General features: G+C 47.7%; 1 long non-coding RNA gene across 2 annotated transcripts in view; it reads left to right on the top strand.

Moving 5' to 3' along the window:
* Positions 1–14,407, top strand: part of LOC308472771 — a 16,054-nt gene extending 1,647 nt beyond the window's left edge. Inside the window, exons 2-3 of one of the 2 annotated variants that reach the window (XR_013983721.1) lie at positions 13,108–13,220; positions 14,389–14,407. This is a non-coding gene — a long non-coding RNA (uncharacterized lncRNA). Of the gene's footprint in view, positions 1–13,104; positions 13,221–14,388 lie in introns of both variants that reach the window. The other variant, XR_013983722.1, reaches the window with a different exon arrangement.
* Positions 14,408–15,746: the final 1,339 nt, after the last annotated feature.

Genomic DNA, 15,746 nt, shown 5'->3' with positions numbered 1-15,746 from the left:
ATACCATTGCCATGCACAATGTCCTGGTTGACTCAGTCTAAAGTAGGTCTAATGGGTCCAATCTAGGCACATTTTGAACTAGATTAGACAATGGACACTCAGGGTGACTGATCTAGAAAATATTTGTCCAGGAATGGGGGGCAGACATCTCAATACAAATGTTCAAGCCCACCCCCCCGATTTTCCGAGAATGCTGCCAGAACTCCTTTGTCTTTTCCAGCTTCTGATCTACCATCCTGAAGTAACTTTCTTGATGCCCCCATATTTTTGAGGGCTTCAGCTGCTGACACCAGCATCATATCCTCCAAGTGTCCCTATTTTCCAGGGACAGCCCCAGATTTACAGAAGCTGTCCCAATTTCTGATTTGATCCCGGCTTTTCCTTAGAATGTCCCTATTTTCATTGGAGAAATGTTGGAGGGTATGGTAGGACAGCCCTATTTTAATCAGAGAAATGTCGGCGGGTATGGAGTTATGCGGCCCTGAGCCAAGGAGATACGTAACTATACAACCTTTAGAAGACATCTGAAGGCACCCCTCTATAGAGAAGTGTTTTTTTTAATGTTTAATGTTTTATTATGCTTTTATGTATGTTGGAAGCCACCCAGAGTGAATGGGGCAGCCCAGTCATATAGATGGGGTATTATTATTATTATTATTATTATTATTATTATTATTAAATATTTATTATTATTATTATTATTATTGAGTAGGACGTCCTGATTTTCATCAATGTTGGAGGGTATGCCCCTGAATATCAGGTGCTGGGGACAAACACCAACTTTGGCATGCCAGCCCTACCATTAGGCAAGGTGAAGTGGCTGCCTCAGGCATTTGATTTCGAGTGTCGGGAAATGGCAACAAATTGTTGGTGACTTAATTTGTCGTTGTTTTTACTGACAGGAAAAGGGAAATAGAATTTGACCAATCTTGGGTACTGCGCACCTCACTTGGGGAAGGGTGGAATGTGCTGCTCTGCCTCAGGCAGCAAATTGTCTTGGTCTGGCCCTGAGGTGAGGCCTTAAGAGTTTCCAGAGGCACCTGGCCAGCTGCCATGGGAGACAGAGCGCAGGACTTAATGGTCCCTTGCCCTGATCTAGCCAGGGACTACTTCTGTCAGAGAATAACCCAACATAGCGTCAGCAGGAATTTGTTTTGTTCTTTTAGTTTCTTCTTTGTTATTTGTTCATCCTGAAAACAATGAAAGAGGACGAAATAAGATTGTTTATATCAAATAAAGCCATTTTTTTTAAAAAAGAAAGAAAGCCCAAGTTGCACCTTGGACTCTCAGCTGTGTGCTCTCCTGTTCTGTCTGCTCTTTCACCTTTTTGTAACACTAAACTCCTGAAAACTTTACTGCGCTCGCTCCTTAAGAGGGGCTGCACTCTTTGCCCAGCTGTTGACTTGCCTGAAGGTGAGACCTCTACTTAAATTCATGGCTCCAGCTGTCAAAAGCAAAGAAAAGCAGCTTTTCCTTGGCGGCTCTCTGCTTTGGGTAGAGCTTGACATCTTCCTCAGTCAGCAGAATTTAATCAGCAATGAGTACCCACAGCTTCTCAGCTCCACCACAGCTCATTTGGGAGGGAGGTGGAGGTAGGGGGCAAACCCTCACTAATAGAAAAGTGGGGGGGGGGGGGAGAGAGAGCTGAAGCCATGACATGCCTGAAGGCACGTGCTCACCCAGTGCCTGTAGGAAATCTAAAGCCTAGTGCTGCTGTCTAGAGGCAAGTCCCATTATGCCTTTTGATTTAGTAATTGCTGCTTCCATTAACCACAAAACTGAACTCCCACCAGATTAGGGAAGACCTGCCTCCCTCGCAAAGAGTTTGCTGTGATTCCATGACCTGCTTCAAGTCGCTCGTGAAATACTGCTTTAATTTGCAGGTCGTGGTGATAACGATGAAGCAATTTTAAGAGAATCTCCCTGGAGCCACCAAAGAATCTCACTGGGTTCTAATCAGAGCTGGAAAAGCTCATGAAGACTTCTATTGTTTGTTTTTTTCTTATTCTGATCAACTGGGTTCAGAAAATCCCTCCCCTCCTTGCATAGTTGACCTTGTTTTTTCACCCCTCTTCCGTCCAAGCATTGTTGGCACCCTCTGTCTTGGGAGACAATGGAGTTGTACACCTTTGGGGGTGAAGTCAAACCTTTGGAGAGTTACAGAGTCTGCAGTGGCTGTAGAGACCGATAGGGGAGAGACATGTTTTGTTGCAGCTGGGGCAGATGAAGGCATCCGGTTGTGCTGATGCAGGTGTACCATGGCGTGTCTTCTCCCTGTGCTTCTCCCAGCGGTCATTCCTTCACTGGTCACGGCTGTGGATACACAACTGGACTATCTCCAGGCACTGCAGTTGTCTGTAAGAGCTTCCCAAGCGGTGGGGTTGATGTTGCCAGCCTTCATGTCTCATTTGCAGACATCAATATAACACAGAGTTGGTCTGCTAAGAGACCTGGTGCCTGAAGCCAGCTCCTCATAGGGCACATCCTTGGGGATCTAGTCAAGCATAGTGCCATAACTATGGGTGATATTCAACTAAGCCCTACTCGGAGTAGACCCATTGAGATTAGTGGATCTAATCATGTCCATTAACTTCAGTGGGTCTGCTCTGAATCAGAGCAGCCCTGAATACTGCCCTATGGGCAGGGTTCACCTAGTGAACCCCATCAGTGGAAACCCTGTGCAAGGACTTCAACTTGCTCAGCGCCTCTTTCCACCCTCTCTTACCCCTGCAGACCCACCATACCCACAGAATTGGCTCTGGGAAGGTTGGGAGAACCCCCAGAGGAGCCTGTGGGGGGAAGGAGAGGGGGGTGTTCCGTCTGGCAAGCTGAAATGCTTGCGCAAATGGAACATTTTCCATAGACACAACACTTAGTTGCACGCCAGGTATACTATCATTAGTCAGCACTGAAGATACTACAGGATGTGCAGTTTTGTTGAAAATATGCGTACATTGACCATGATCAAGGAAGGCTCAAGATATACTTACTGGCATCCAGTGATTGCAGAAACTGTGATAGTGTGGTTGCCACTGGTTACAATCTATACACATGTTATAAACGATGTGTAGCTTTGTTCTTGTAGCTTGGTTTCAGTAAATTTCCACAGGCCCAGAAGTACTGGAAGTACAAAAGTTAAACTGATCTTATCAAACGCTACCTAACCCACATCCTCCCCATAGATTTGGTGCCAGCTCCGCAACTGCTTTTGCTAAATAAATGTACAAATAGTAGGACCGTGGGGAAATTCTACAAGGTCGTAGCTCATGAGCTCATTCTTCAGTTCAAGACTTTAAAGAGGATATTGTACAAAGGAACTAATTTTCAGTGGGATGGTGTCAATGGGTTTTCTCCCAGGACAGCCAATTGGGAGAACACCTGACTGGCTTCTCAGCCAAACCTAATCTCTGCTTAATCTGATTTTTTCCCCTCCTAAATCATTTTACCGTTGTTTTAAGTTGTTGGTATAATTATTTTCTTCATGTCTTTATTGGAACGTTGGAAAGCACATCTTGTCTCTGAAATGGCCTTATTCCTATTCTTGTTCAGTTATGCTCACATGTTAATGTCTTTTGTTTTGTTGTACAGTCTGGGTTTTATAACCCCTAGTAAACTGGGTGTTTAAACAAGGCTCCTGGATTGTTCATTTCTCCAGGAGGCCACATGGAACAAAACCTTGGGAGGGGAAGGGAATATCTTTCGATGGGAAACACTCTTCAGAATTGCATGTAATAGCTCTGGGAAGAAGGTTGTGTTATAAACCTATCATGAAATAACTACCGTATTTTTCGCTCTATAGGACGCACTTTTTTCCCTTCAAAAATGAAGGGAAAATGTGTGTGCGTCCTATGGAGCGAAGACGCCATAGCCCCGCGACCCTCTCCCGGCTGGAGAGGTGACGGGCGGCTATGGCAAGAGCCTCAATAGCCGCCCGTCACCTCTCCAGCCGGGAGATGGTCGTGGGGGGCTGCTTTAGCCCCGCGCACGCTCTCCCGGCTGGAGAGGTGACGGGCGGCTATGGCAAGAGCCTCAATAGCTGCCCGTCACCTCTCCAGCCAGGAGAGGGTCGCAGGGCTGCTGGAGAGGTGATGGGCGGCTATGGCAGGAGCTTCTATAGCCGCCCGTCACCTCTCCAGCCGGGAGAGCGCGCGCGGGGCTGCTGGAGAGGTGACCGGCGGCTATAGAAGCTCCTGCCATAGCCGCCCGTCACCTCTCCAGCCGGGAGAGCGCGCGTGGGGCTGCTGGAGAGGTGACGGGCGGCTATAGAAGCTCCTGCCATAGCCGCCCGTCACCTCTCCAGCCGGGAGAGGGTCGTGGGGGGCTGCTTTAGCCCCGCGCACGCTCTCCCGGCTGGAGAGGTGACGGGCGGCTATGGCAAGAGCCTCAATAGCTGCCCGTCACCTCTCCAGCCAGGAGAGGGTCGCGGGGGGCTGCTTTAGCCCTGCGCGCGCTCTCCCGGCTGGAGAGGTGACGGGCGGCTATGGCAGGAGCTTCTATAGCCGCCCGTCACCTCTCCAGCCAGGAGAGGGTCGCGGGGGGCTGCTTTAGCCCCGCGCGCGCTCTCCCGGCTGGAGAGGTGACGGGCGGCTATGGAAGGAGCTTCTATAGCCGCCCGTCACCTCTCCAGCCAGGAGAGGGTCGCGGGGGGCTGCTTTAGCCCCGCACGCGCTCTCCCGGCTGGAGAGGTGACGGGCGGCTATGGCAAGAGCCTCAATAGCCGCCCGTCACCTCTCCAGCCAGGAGAGGGTCGCAGGGGGCTGCTTTAGCCCCGCGCGCGCTCTCCCGGCTGGAGAGGTGACGGGCGGCTATGGCAGGAGCCTCTCTGCTGCGCCTTTCCGCTGCTCCCTGACCTGCTCTTTGGGGCTGGTGGTGGGCTTCCCCCCGCCAGCCCCAAAGAGCAGGTCGAAATGAACCTGAAGCCTGGAGAGCGAGAGGGGTCAGTGCACACCGCCCCCTCTCGCTCTCCAGGCTTCCAAGGTAGCCGCCTGAACGCACCTTAAACGGCACCTTGTTTTAGAGCGGGAAAACAAGAGGGGGAAAGTTCTCCCCCTCTCTGCGCAGCGCCTCCTGCCACTTCGCTGAAGGGGCGCTGGGCAGAGAGGGGGAGAAATTTTTTTTCTTGTTCTCCCCCCTCTAAAACAAAGTGCGTCCTATTGTCCGGTGCGTCCTATGGTGCGAAAAATACGGTAAATAGAGCAGAGATGGAGAACCTCAGGCCCCTGGTGCCAGAGGCTGTCCTCCAAGTCTTCCTATGTGGCCCTCAGGACTCTCCTCGGGCCTTGCATCCTCCCAAGCCACACCTCTCACTGGCCCTGCTCGGCATCCTCCTTGAGTGTTTTTGCCTGGCTGGAATGTGTCTTAGAACTCGAGCAACACTTGTTTGCCTGGTTGGAAGACGGAGAGGGAGGTGTAAGTGTATATAGAGACTAGGGGAGCACACAAGGGGAAAATATACATTCAATGCCCTGCTCACTTTGGCCCTGCCCACTAAATGCATGTGCTCCCCCCACTCCGAAGGTTGCATTGAAGCCGATGTGGCCTTTGTGCTGAAAAATGTTCCTCAGCTGCAAGGTAGAGGGCCAATTTCCCATTACAGCACCCTCCTTGCTCCCTTAAGGGAGGTAAAGGTAAAGGGACCCCTGACCATTAGGTCCAGTCGTGGCCGACTCTGGGGTTGTGGTGCTCATCTCGCTTTATTGGCCAAGGGAGCCGGTGTACAGCTTCCGGGTCATGTGGCCAGTATGATTAAGCCGCTTCTGGCGAACCAGAGCAGCGCACGGAAACGCCGTTTACCTTCCCGCTGGAGCGGTACCTATTTATCTACTTGCATTTTGACGTGCTTTCGAACTGCTAGGTTGGCAGGAGCAGGGACTGAGCAACGGGAGCTCACCCCATCGCGGGGATTCGAACCACCGACCTTCTGATCGGCAAGTCCTAGGCTCAGTGGTTTAACCCACAGCACTACCCGCGTCCCTCTTGCTTCCTTAAAGGAGAGGATAATGGAAACTGGTAGTTGTGTTACATGATCCCTTGATTCTGTGACTAGCTTGAAACACTTCTGCTGTGCCAGAACTCAACATTTTGCCTGTTGTTGAGTTAGGCTGTGGAGGGCTCCACTAGCCAAGGGTGAGGACCACGCGTTTTGAAGCAAAAATGAGTCCAACCCCAGGTTGTCTTGCAAAGCTAATGAGGGGGGAGGAAGTGCACTTTCAGGAAGAATCAGCAAGCAGAAGATGGTGCTGGTCTTGGCCCCCCCTGCCCCTCGCCCCAGTCTGCCAATTATCTCCTGCAAATGCCACCAAGCCACTTTTAGCAAACCAGTCATCCTAGCTAGGGGGGAAGTGGCTTTGGGGCAGGGGGAGAATCGGCAGGGCGAATCAGTGGGCACGGGATTGTTTAAATACCACCTTCTGCCCCCCTCCATTTCTCCCTAAAAATCTTGCCCCCATGTTGCCTGAGGAAACATGGATTTTGGAACATGCACCTGCCAAGGTAGCGTGTCGGTCCACCTGCGAGTGCAAGCGGCCTGTGAATCCTCTGTACAAACTTTACCAAACCCATAAACTCACTAGTTTGCCTTAGATAAGTCACTACTGCTTCAGCCTGAGCCCCCAGAGAGAAAATGACACTAGCCAACTTTACAGGGTTGTTGTATGGACTAAATGCTAGGTATTATTTCAAAATACAAATCAAGAGATGTCTGGAGCTATTTTAATAGCTTTCTTGAGCTATTTTAGTAGGTTGGGCTGGGTGAGCAGGTCTGCAGGCAGCTTGGCATCCGTTAATCAAAATTGGTAAGAAAGTCAAACACACACACACAATTAACAACCTGAGATACACTGGCACATCCATCACCGCAGTTATCTCCCAGAAATGCAAACTGCCCTGAAGTTCTGCACCGCCAGGCAGTCCAGAACGGTTTGCCTGTGGCATGCACACATAAACCTCTGCAGATGGACATGCACCCCTCTTAAACTTCACAGGCCATCAATTAAGTTCAGTGGGATACACAGTAATGAGCTATGTTCTATTAGTCCCTCTCTGTCCTGTCTACTCCTCCTCCTCCGAGCAGCGATGTTCTGCCAGCACACTTGTCTTGGCAGGAGTAAATCACCATAAAGCAAAACTAAATCCAGCTCCAGCTTGTTCCGTGATTCACACAATCTCTGACAGTGCTCTTCGCCCCCACCCGTGAGAGACAAGTGCAGATTGCGAGATACAAAGAACAGACACAAGCAGCAAGGATTCTGCGCACCCCTCCAAACGGCACTTCGTAAAAGGATTTATACACTGAGCTCGCCTCCCATAAATCAGGGCTTGCACCTCAAGCATAGCTGTAAATGTGTGTACCACATTGACCAAAGCGCCAAAGACTCTTCTGTTCGGCACTGAGAGAAGACTGTTCATGCACCATCAGTTCCCGAGGCAGTTTTCCTAACAGAGGCATCTCTTCGCACCTCTTGTTAACTAGTTATATAAATAAGGTAAAGGTAAAAGGGATGCAGGTGGCACTGTGGTCTAAACCACTGAGCCTCTTGGGTTTGCCGATCAGAAGGTCGGCAGTTCGAATCTGTGTGACGGGGTGAGCTCCCATTGCTCTATCCCAGCTTCTGCCAACCTAGCAGTTCAAAAGCACAGCGGTTCAAGTGGACAAATAGGTACTGTTGCGGTGGGAAGGTAAACAGTGTTTCTGTGCACTCTGGCTTCTGTCACGGTGTTCTGTTGCACCAGAAGCGGTTTAGTCATGCTGGCCACATGACCCGGAAAGCTGTCTGTGGACAAATGCCTGCTTCCTCGGCCTGAAAAGCGAGATGAGCATTGCACCCCCATAGTCACTTTTGACTGGACTTAGCTGTCCAGAGGTTCTTTCCCTTTACGTATAAGTAGGTCACGACTAAGGCACTGATCACATGAGAAAGGGGAGCTCAGTGGCAAAGCAGACTCTTTCCATGCAAAAGGTCACAGGGTCAACTCTCAAAAATCTCCGGGTAGGACTGTGTAGGCCCCCATCTAAAACTGCAAAGAGCCACTGCCAGTCCTGAGCTAGATTAGTACACTTCCATCTTGGGTCCCCAGATATTGTTGGACTACAACACCCATCATTCCCAGCCCGCTTAGAAAACGTTCAGAGATTACAGGAGTTGTAGTCCAACACCATCTGGGGACCCAAGGCTGAAGAATGCCCCGTCACCTGTGTGCTCCTAGCTCCTGCTTTATATATGGATAGGACAGGTATGGACACTGGGCAAGGGGGTGGGATACACGTGGAAGAGCCATAGCTCAGTTACAGAGAAAGTTCATTTCTCAGTGGTAGAGCATCTGCTTTGCATGCAGAAGATCTCAGGTTCACTCTCCAGGTAGGGATGGGAGATCCACTGCCAGTCAAACTTGGCCCGCCACAGGTCCCAATTTGGTCTACGGGGCCAAACCCCACCCACTCATTTCTGATGTCAGGTTTGGGGCAGGTAGAAAAGCAGCTGGATCAGCTGCAGACCTGTAGGGAACTTGTGTGATCACACAGCCAATCCCTGTAGAAAGCAGCTTTGCCAGCCCAACGCTTGGCACTTTCTTGGGCATAGGGCCCGCAAAGCCCATTGTGCTGCAGTTCCCAGGCACCCAGCATCCAATAAGCTGTTGGACACTTGGCAACTGCTGTGCAGGGGACTTTGATGGGACAACCCAACTGCCAAAGGTCCCATCCACCTGACAAACTTGTAATGGAGTAGTGGGGACAGATTATTATTATTATTATCTGTCCCCTTTGGCCAAAATGGCTCCCCACCCCTGGGTTGACGGCCCAGTGGTCTGACTCAGTATAAGGCAGCTTCTTATGTTGCTATAAGGCTGCCCCTCACTGTATATTTGATATATGGCAATTGACAGTGTGGACTGCCTGTACCCAAAAGCATTGCTTGTGAGGAAATGCAAACATTCTGTGTGTTCCACAGACGGCAATGCTTCTCAATGGAGTCTGTGCCACAAAAAGAACTTTTGAGTTACCTCACCAACAGTCCTTTCAGTGTGGGCATTATACCCATCATTGCCTTTTGGCAAGATGGCATGGTTGAAGACATTGTGCTGTGCAAGCAACTGCCCCTGAGGCATCATATAGTTGGAAGGGATTTCACAGGTCCTCTAGCCCAGCCTCATTTCAGTGCAGGAGATCCACGGCATCCCCAATATGTAGGTCTCCAGTCTTTGCTTAGAACCCTGTTACAAAGGAGACCCTGTTGTAACATATGGGATCTGGTACACTCGTGGCCAAAATGGTGGAAACCTTTTGGAGAAAGTGTATTTCTGAGGTTTGAGGGCTCATAACACCTGATTGGCTCTCTAAACACTCATGCTCATTGGCTACATTCAAATGAAGGAAAGCTACTGTATATCAGCCTAAGCAAGTTGTGCTTCCTTTTTCTGGTTATTTGGCTATAACTTTTGATAGAATATAGATAATTGAACAAACTTTGTTGCATCACATTCTTCATTAATTTATCTTTCCATTGATATATAATTTTATGGTATTACTCCAAAAAAGTAGGGTTATGAGTCATCAAACCTCAGAAATACACTTTTTCCAAAAGGTTTCCACAATTTTGGCCACTAGTGTAGTTGTAAAGTAAGTGCAGTTACAGTAAGTGTCACTAGTTGGCGCTAGTGGTAACAGAGCTATCCAGCTCTTTGGGGACTATAGTTACCATCATCCCTGACAACTGGCTCTGCTAGGTAGGGATGATGGGATTTGTAGTCTAAAAAAAGAGCTGGAGACCCAAGTTTGGGAAATTATGGTATAAGACATACCAAATGTGTTATTCAGCAACCTCAGAGTGTGTGTTTGTTCCTTCTTACATAGCACCAATGATAGAACATTACACACCCCAGCGGTGAGGAAAGCTTTGAAGCACGCTAGGCCAATAGGCCCTCTTTTTTCTGCACCTTTGGGATTCCACCTTTCCTTTATCCTAGCATTCCCTTCCTTCCAATCTTCTGTCCCATTCAAACATGGAAGTTGTCACCTGATGTTGGCATTATAAACATGCATGTGTGAACCAACCCACATGTGTGAAAACAGGGAGACGTGAAGAGACGAATCATCTAGACAACATGAAATCACAGAACCAACTCTCACCCGTGGCAAACCTATAACCAATTTTGAAGTGGTGTAAACCTCTGAAAAGAACTAGAAGAGATGCTTTAGGCATGAAGTTTCATTTTATTTATTTATTTTTTAAAAATATCCTGCCTTTTCTCAAAAATACCTCAAGATAGATAATAACCATATATTTTAAAAATATCCTGCCTTTTCTCAAAAATACTTCAAGATAGATAATAACCATACATTAAAAACTTTACCATAAGAAATAAAAAGCAGAAGTTAAAACAATAATCAAAACATATCCAGCAAGAAAGTTTCAAATGCTTCCAGTAAATTTGAAACACTTAATCAAAAGCTTTATTGAAAAGGTGAGTGGGCTTGACTAGCAGAGGAGATGTGCTCTTGAACGTAGGGCTGCCAACTTTTGTTCTGGCAGGGCTTCTTTGCTTTCAGCAGCTAAACAACAAGCAGAAATTTAGCAAGTGACACTTTCACAGCATCAGCAAGCTTCTCCTGGCAGGAAGAGCATTGCCTGCAAATATGTTTGCTTGGCGCAGAGCTGTTAAAGTCACAGGAGCCCTACTAAAGGCGGGAGTGGGGGAAAGGGCTGCCTTGCATGTGGCCCTCACGGCCTTTTTGAGGCAGCCCTCTGCAACATTTGACAGCCCCAGCCCTCATGCTGCCTTCCCAAAGCTGGGTAAGTGAGCCACTGGGCTTTGGGAAGGAGGTGGGAGGGCTAAGAGGGGCATCAAATGTTGACTTGGCTCCTCTTGCCCCCTTGCATGACAAGGCCGTGTGTTGCCCATGGGTTCTGTGTCAAAGTACACTTGGTATGAAAAGCTGGACCACCCTGCTGTAGATCATATCCCAGCTTCATTACTAGGGTGGAGTGGGGCGGCACACCATTATTGCTCTGCATGTTGGGCTGGCATAGCTTTGACTCCAAAGGAAATTGTTAAGGCTAATAATGGCAGATCTACACACTCTGACTGCTTGGCTAAAAGACTGATTTAGCTCCATACAAATGAAGGGCAGACACGCCACAGATACACACACACCAACACACTTTTAAGCATCTATTTAAAGAGGCTTGGGCCTGGGTAAACAAGTTTAAGAGATGTATATAAACATTTGTGTGATGTCCACTTTGACCCAGCATGCTAGAAGAAGCCAGCACAAGAGTTCCCACTAGCCAGCGGTGCCGAGTTTGTTAAGTTGTGCGTGAACATATCAGACGACACAGCGATTCTTCAAACAGCTCTTGTTTATTCACAGGCCAGAACAGAACTGAACTGAAGGGTTCAGCCAGCCTGCTTATATAGAGCTCCACTAGAACGCAACAGTAACCATTTTCTGTAACTATCCAATCACTGAACATCACTTTTGATCCCTTATTTGCATATGTGGACCTGAACTATCTACCGTATCCCCCTGCTGGCCCAGGGTGAGAACTTCAGTACATAACACCGTTGGGGGCAGGGCATTGCACATGCATGACATAACACATGCAACACCTCCTCAAAAAACCAACCAGGTCGACTTGGCCTGCCACCCCCTGCCTACTGCCAGACGCCTAACCTTTGCGAAAGGGACCTGTGGGGCCAGACTGACTCTGAAATCAGGCCCTGGTGGTTGTCAGTTCTGAATTCCTATACGGAGACTTAACAGGAAAGCTCTAGCTTGAAGATAAATGATAAGCAAGGAGGGAAAATATTATTGTTCTACGTGACTCATATGTGCCCCCCAAATGTACAATCCCCTTGAAGAGAGTCAGAAAATAAAACACCGACTCCCACTCCTTTTTCAGCACCTTGCGTGCCTCACTTTCCCACAACTGTTTATTTTTACAGAAAACGAATCAGCCAAGGTCTGAGTCTCTTCAGTAAGATCAACTGTAGTCTGAACTGTTGTGAAATGCAAGCCTTATTTCCTATTCGGTGATCAGCGGAGAGTAAGGAAACACTGAGGAAGTGTTTCTCCCATTCCCAATCCATTCAGTGGTGCTTAGTTTTTCAGGCGTGTTAATTGCTATGGGCAAATTTAGGGGCAGGGGGAAATAGCTGGCCATCATTCTGACTGCCGCATTCAATATATTTGTTGTTCCGTTGCACACACAAGTTAAGTCAGGGGATTTATATTCCCAGTTTTCCATCACATCCCATTACAACACTGTGTGCCGAGTTCCATTGTGACATAAAGAGAATACGAATAGAATATATATTTCATTTATGCCGCTGATTCCATCCTGTTCCATAATGAGCACCAGAAGACAGGAAGAAGGCGAGCGGCACCCTTCCCCAACAAGCAGTTATTATTATTGCTGAAGCACAAACTGGAATATACCATACATTTAAGCATTATTGTGCCACTTTTAACAGTTACGGCTTCTCCCAAAGAATCTTGGGGACCGTAGTTTGTTAAGGCTGCTAGGAGTTGTTACGAGACCCCTCACAGAACTACAATTCCCGGAACCCTTAACAAACTACAATGCCCAGGATTTTTTTTGGGGGGGGGCGAGAGCCATAACTGCTTAAATGGCATAAGCGAGTTTTAAATGTATGGCATGGATGTGACCTCAAATAAAGCAGCAATAAAAGAATACAGTAAAATTGTTGTGCTACAGTTATTTCTCTTTCAGAATTCTAACGTGGGGGCAAAGCTTTTCCTCCCGCCAATGCACTTTGCCTCTTACGTGTCCCCAATATATTTTCTCCTGACGCTCTTCCTATGCTGTTCCATCATCCACTTCACTTGATCAGTTGCACAACTTGGGCTGGACGAGTCATGAAGGGTTGCATGAAAACAGAAATGGAAAAGAAGTGAGAGACAGTCAGAAATGAAAGAAGAAGGAAATCAAATATTAAAAGGGGCGGGGGGAGGGAAAGCAGGAAGCATCCCAAAGCTAGAAAACAGGTTAAGAAACAGGGAGCCCAACATAGGAGTACAACTGCATTATTTGACTTAAAATCTCCCAAAGTCCTAATACTCAGTTATGCCTCCTCTTTCAATAGCAGCAACACAAGGCATGTTTCCTGCAATGGCAGAGGACCTCTCTGTGTCAAGTATTCCACAGCAATGCCATAGAAACCCAATAGCGGTCATTTCTTCAAAGCAGCAGCACAAAAAGGTAGGATGCCAAAGTGAAAGGAAGAACTGAAAATATTTTCTTTTTCATCTACAGTGGTGCCTCGCAAGACGAAATTAATCCGTTCCGCGAGTCTCTTCGTCTTGCGGTTTTTTCGTCTTGCGAAGCACGGCTATTAGCGGCTTAGTGGCTATTAACGGCTTAGCAGCTTAGCGGCTTTAAGAAAAAGGAAACAAACTCGCAAGAACTCGAAGCAAGCCCATAGGGAAATTCGTCTTGCGGAACGACTCAAAAAACGGAAAACTCTTTCGTCTAGCGAGTTTTTCGTCTTGCAAGACATTCGTCTTGCGGGGCACCACTGTACAGACATTTGTTGCAAGGAGTCAGCTATACAGCTGCAAATAAAACTTGTGTGTGCTGTAAAGTGCATTATGCAAATGTGACACTAGATGGCGATGGTGAGCTCTGGCAAATTCAATACAAAATTTGCACCATAAGAGGTGGAGAGATTTAGGAGCCAGGAATAGATTATTGAAGTCTAGCAGGGGGAAATGTTCACAGATGATGTTCCTGGGTCACATTCCCACAGCAGCAGCAAAAGCAGGAGGAATTTGGGGAAGGTTCGCTTTCGCTGTCCTTTCAACCACAAATGCGATTCCACAGACACAATCCCACAAGCAACAGGTCTTCCCTCGTGGGGTTCCATAAGCTTCCCACCTTCCAGGAAGCAGAAACTTTATCCACAGTGTTTCCAAATCTGTCTGCTTCAGAGGCCAAGGTCAGTCCTGACGTCTTTCATCACAGCGAGTTGATTTAAATTTCTGCTAAATATCCCGTCCCTTCAGCTGGCCAATATTTGGAAAGCATGAAATTGTGCACTGTAAATGGAAAACCACTTGACCTTTGTAAGGGGTTGGGGTCTTGTCCCAGGCAGCTTCCAGCCACAGACTGTGCTGCAGGAATCATTTGTCACTTAGGCAGAGGCCAGGCATTAGATCTGCTAATCTCCTTCAGATTTAAGAGGCTCTGCGCTGCCAGGACTTCTCTGCCAAAAAGATAACTTTACAATCCTGATAATAAGGCACTCAGCTATACTTAAATGTTGGCTGCCTGAGTTTGCATGAAAATCTCTATTCTGAAAAGCTAATAATAATAATAATAATAATAATAATAATAATAATAATGGAAGCCGTTTTTGCTGTCCTTTCAGATAGAGAAAAACAGAGGCCAAATACTTTTACCCAAAGGTGCCTGGGTGCTACTGCTAATATGACAAGAGAAGCAGCGGGAAAGAGACCAAAGAGATCTCCCAAAGGATCATGGTCCCCACCCCCCTGCAGTAATAAGCAGCTGCATTGTAAAATAAACATTAAATATATATTTTCATTTACGATACTCAAAGGTAGGGGCCTGGACAAATGCTCCAGTTCTGGCATTGCACAGCAAAGTTTTCTTTTTTAAAAAGCTAATTTCAAGTAGGGACATAGGAAGCTTTCTTAAACTGAGTCAAAAACCATTGGTCCATCTAGCTCAGTACTGTCTACACTGACAGGCAGCTCTTCTCCAGAGCTTTAGGCAGGAGTCTTTTCTAAACCTGTCTGGAGTTGCCAGGGATTGACTGCTGGCACCTTCTGCATGCAAAGCAGTTGTTCTACCGCTGAGCTATAGCTTTCCTCCCATGCATGCATATAGCCTGTTCAAGAAGTCAAGTGTTCCAAAATGATGGAGCTCTGTGAGATTGCCTTGCTGACATCTGGAGCTTTCAGGCAAGGCTGGGCTTCCTATTTACTCCACTGTGGGGGCAGCACCAGCATACCCTCCAAATTTTACACATCACTTGGGAAGACAGGTGAACTAATACCAGTGTACCGGAAGAAGCAAAGATCACCAGTGTTGAAGCAATGATTCTTCAACATCAACTTTGTTGGACTGGTCATGTTGTGCAGATGCCTGATTATTGTCTTCCAAAGCAACTCCTCTACTCCGAACTTAAAAATGGAAAGTGTAATACTGGTGGTCAACAAAAGAGGTTTAAAGACTGTCACAAGGCAAATCTAAAATAATGTAGTATAAACACCAACAATTGGACAACACTGGCCTGCGAGCGCTCCAATTGGAGAACAGCCTTTACCAAAGGCTTTGAATACACTCGAACTCAGGACGCAAGGGAGAAACTTGCTAGGAGGAAGGCACGCTTGGCAAACCCACACCATGATCAACTCCCGCCCAGAAACCAATGCCCCCACTGTGGAAGGATGTGTGGATCCAGAATTGGCCTCCACAGTCACTTACGGACTCATTGTTAAAACTGTGCTTCTGGAAGACAATCTTACTCGGCTACGAGTGATCGAAGAAGAAGAAGAAGAAGAAGAAGAAGAAGAGGAGGAGGAGGAGGAGGAGGACCCTCCAAATGTCCTGATTTTCCACGGATAGCCCCAGAATTATGAAAGCCCCCTGGCTTCTGATTTGATCCCAGAATCTCCCTATTTTCCTCACCAGTGCTGCTGCCACCGAGCTCAGGCAGGAGGATGAGCCGGCACTTGTTCTGAGTGAGGGAGCATCCCGTTG

This window comes from Podarcis pityusensis (genome assembly GCF_964106645.2).
Source record: "Podarcis pityusensis genome assembly, chromosome: 1".
Classification (NCBI taxonomy): Eukaryota; Metazoa; Chordata; class Lepidosauria; order Squamata; family Lacertidae; genus Podarcis; species Podarcis pityusensis.
This window is presented reverse-complemented; position numbering and strand designations above follow the sequence as displayed.